A 4,309-nucleotide genomic window follows, 5' to 3' on the forward strand; every position below is an offset into this window, starting at 1 on the left:
TGCAAAACTACCAAAAGAATAACTCTGACGTCACAAAACCTGCATTAACACTGAAAACAGAGTTTCTGAACACTTTCATCCTGGAAATAGTTTTACAAAGGTTCGTTTTTCAGTGACCTAAAACGCAGTTTAAAAAATATCAGCGCGGCATGTGGACTAGGCCTTATCCTGCTGTACTTTTGAACCTACAGGAGGAAGTTGCAACAGAAGCAGCTTGCCTGCTGCTGTATTTTCCCACAAAAAGCTGAGTGCGTATCAAAGTATCTGCGTGTTCTCATTTATTGCACACAAGGTTTCTGGGCATGTGTGTGTGTGGCGATGTGTGTGTGTGTGTGTGTGTGTGTGGAGGGATGATGAGCAGACCTCAGGCTTACCTGGAACACACACAGGAAGCAACAATCAGCCTCCCTGGTCCTGCTGCTGAGACAGTGTCAGGCTCCGTCGTCGCGCCCCCACCCACGCGCGCCGATCTGCTGCAAAACAACGGCAACGGCCATTGGGAGGAGAGAAAGGTTGGAGCCGCCCCACTCAACAATGACTGGCTATAAAAACAATGAGGGTTCGCCTGTGCTTTGACAAGACCAAACTGTCATTAACCGAACAAGGGAAGACAAACACGTGTCACTGGAAAGAAAACAATGAGGCAGCGGTGTGGGTCATTTAAGATGAGAAACAGCATCAAAAGGTTTCAGGGAGACACTCTGGCGTTCGTCAGGTTCATATCAGTGTCGATTCAGGTTTCAAGAATGTTGTCAGGAAGTCTTTGTGTTTCGAATTTTGTGCTACAGTTCAATTCACCTCCTGACTCACGAGTTAGGATGGAACAGGGACTAACTTTGTTATAGCACCTGAGCAGAAACTGAAATATGAATGCCATTGATTTACTGTTCCTGTCAGATGAAAACCCTGTGAGTCAAAAAGTCAAATTTTCACACGATCAGGAAAATGACTTCAGTTTATATTGATAAGCTTTTCATTCTTCATCATTCTCAAACATACAGTGCCATACATTGTTATATATATTAACTTAAAGGAAGGGTATTGTCCATAGTGCATTATACATCTGTTTTTGTCTGTTAGATGTAGAAATTTTTAATGTGCAGCATATTCGTAAACATCCAGGTTAACTTTCAATTAGGTTGAAAAATAAAAGCAAATCCTTTCCAACAAGACTAATAGTACATTGTGTCCATTTTTGGCAACAGTCTGGAACCACACACATGCTGTGACCAGTTCGAAATGGTCCACAACACTAAGGACACACAAAGAAGCATTTAAAGGTCCTGAGTCAGTGAGAGATAAAAGACAGTCAAATGAAAAAAAGGAAGGGAGGGCTCTGGTCTCAACTGCTTGATAACCCGTCCCAAAGGCGTTTCTGCCACTTTAGAAATGAAGCAACCCTCTAATAGAGCCTCCGAGGGGCTGACATCTTGCTCCAATTCACCAGTCCCGTCCATCACACCATTATTCACGATGGGCCCAGCAGAATTAAATCCAATCCTCCTCTGGCTAGTTTGATTAAGGAGGGCAGCTGCACACACAAAGAAGGGCTCCTGACCATTGTTGCCTCTGCCAGGAGTCCCAGAGACTGGAGCAGGTTTCTGGTCCCAGGCAGCACCCAGACAAGCCCTGGTCACTGTTGAAGTGTCACAATAATCTAGTGTGGACGCCTCAGTGTTGAATGTTTTGAAGTAATTTTATGGTTTCTGCAGTGTTTGTCCAGAAGGCATGGGGTTTATACACAGCAATGGTCAGGAACAAACTTGCAGAATATGACTCATAATTGAGTGGCCGCGTTACCAAATGAAATGAGAGGTTGTCTGCACTCACACAAAATATTTTTTTACACATTTTGCAGATGTCCATGTGAACTAAAAAGTAGGTTATATATATACAGAACCAAAAAAAAAGGGAACACTAATGATTCTTTGACCTTAAAAAAATACATATGTTATCATTTAGTGCCACTACAACCTCGGTTATTTCAGGAAGATGTACTAGCACTTTTCAACCTCCTTGAACCAAATATTTTGATTTGGTTTTCGACTTCTTATCTATTTGAGGCTACTGCTGCCCCACCAGTCACTGGTCAGGTGTGTCTGGAAAAAAGGCAGCATCCCAGGTAACAGACCCGGAGGCAGAGCCTAAACCAAATTAAAACCAGAAGACCAGGGTGAGCCTCCTCGGCCACTGTGACATAAAATTACAGGGATTTACAAGATTTTTTAAAACACTTTTAACAATACCCCTTTTAATGTGCTCTCTGTTTAATAATGCACTTTAGGTTTTAAGAGCATGATAAACAAACCAATAATTCACTTTTTTATCATCTGAGGGTGAAGCCGTTCAGGACGGCCCCAGCAGCCGTTCAAAGGGGCCTCGAATGGATCAAATGAAGGGCTATGCATAAGATATTTTGGACAACATTTGAGATCTTACTGGTGATCTCTTTGCTCTCTAGAGGATAAAAGTACACTGAGGTTCATCTTCCCAAGCACTTGGCAACATTTAAAGGGACACTGATACTGAAAGAATAAACACAAGATTTTGTAACAGAAGTTATTGGCCCATGTTAAGGGATGATGCCGAAGATTCTTGGGTCATGGATGACACAGTGGTTATCCAACAGGATAGGAAAGGATGCACAATTTTTATAAAGGAAGAACATTTTTTAATGTTAACATGTGAGATATATATACTGTATACATGTAATGGCAAAAGCAAAGAAATAGAAAAACAACACTGCTTAAAGTGAAAGAGTGGGGAGTTTTCTTGGCTTACGATATGCCACATGCCTCCATTGCTCTTTTTGAGCAGCCGTTTGCGTGTGTCGGTAAAGTCTGTCAGGGTGAGATCTGGGAAAGCTCACAGTAGCATTTGGCCAATTTTCAGTGTGTGAAGCTTCACAGGAAAAGTCAATGATTCTCCTGGCTGCCAAAATATATAAAGAAGACTCACCAATAGAAGGGTTTAATAAATCTTGAAACAATGAAATTCAAAAGATTATTACTCTTTCAGTTGGTAATAAATGTTACATTGTGGGAAAAAAAGACAAACATGTCACAAATGTCTTCCTATAGCTGCTGAAGGGCACTATTGTCACAAATGTAAGAGTTCTGAGGAAGCAGTGTGGGAAGACAACTGACGTCTGTGTTAGAGCGAGGACCTGGAACTGAACATACACACACACACACACACACATACTTTGCTCCGACCCACTACCAGCCACCACAAATCACTAGACCATCTCATATAATAATCCTCCACCAGCCAGTGCCACAGCATTAAACATCAAACAATTGTCCTTCGTCAAGTGCTCGCTGCAGAAAAAGACATAAAGCAAAAGCAGATAGCTGGGCAGGGCCATGGGGTTGGAGCTGGAGGCCAGTGGCAGGCTCTGTGTTGCTCAAGAAACGGGACGATAATGTCTTGGCTGCTCTCAGCCTGTCAGCCTGCATTAAACTGCTTCTTGCAACTTTTGTGAAAGAGATTTCAGGGATAACAGAGGGCACTGAAGAGCCACTCAATAAGACAAATGGCCATCTTTGGTTTCTCTATGTCCGTTTTCCTCCTCATCTTATTTCACCATATGTTTATTGGAGTTGGATCAAGTAAACCCATGCAGTTGTTTAGAGAATTTTCGGCTCACTCCATTTGAAGTAGATAAATGATAAAGCAACCATACAATGATGAGGTGAAGCTCCCAGGATGGATACTTTTCAGTTTTTTTAATAATACTTGTAGTGTAGCTGTGGGGATGGCAATGTCAGTCAATCCATACTTTACCCCTGATATCTAAACTAAACTACTGGATAGATTGTTGTGTTGGTACAGATATCCATGGTAGAAGAAGAAAGATACATTCAATGGCGTTGGTGTTCTTTGGACTTTTAATCTAAAAACACCATGAGGCCCGACACTTGTGATTTTGAGTGAAATGTCTGACAACATTCAGTTTGATTCTTCTTCACGTTTGTTTGTTTGTTGTGTCCACCTCAGGATGAATTGTAATAACTTTTGTGATCCCTTAACTTTTCATCCAGCACCATCACCAGATCAAAATTAATTAACTCTCCAATTCTTTGTTTTATGAGTAAAATACTTGCAAAACTAATTCAAAATCCCATCACCCTCAGTTGTACATTGTGTTTAGTGCTAATTAGCAAATGCTAACATGCAAACACACTAAACTAAGATGGCTACCACAATACAATTTTTATATATGTCAAATATATGATGATGATTAGTACTGAAAATTGAATAAAAATAAATATCTAACAAATTACAACATTATTTATTATGTTTTCAA

The 4,309-nt window shown here is 40.9% G+C and overlaps 1 pseudogene; it reads left to right on the forward strand.

Moving 5' to 3' along the window:
- Positions 1-350: 350 nt before the first annotated feature.
- LOC114553718 (transmembrane protein 266-like) overlaps positions 351-4,309 on the forward strand; it is a 14,867-nt pseudogene continuing 10,908 nt past the window's right edge.

Source organism: Perca flavescens, chromosome 1 (assembly GCF_004354835.1).
Source record: "Perca flavescens isolate YP-PL-M2 chromosome 1, PFLA_1.0, whole genome shotgun sequence".
Classification (NCBI taxonomy): domain Eukaryota; kingdom Metazoa; phylum Chordata; class Actinopteri; order Perciformes; family Percidae; genus Perca; species Perca flavescens.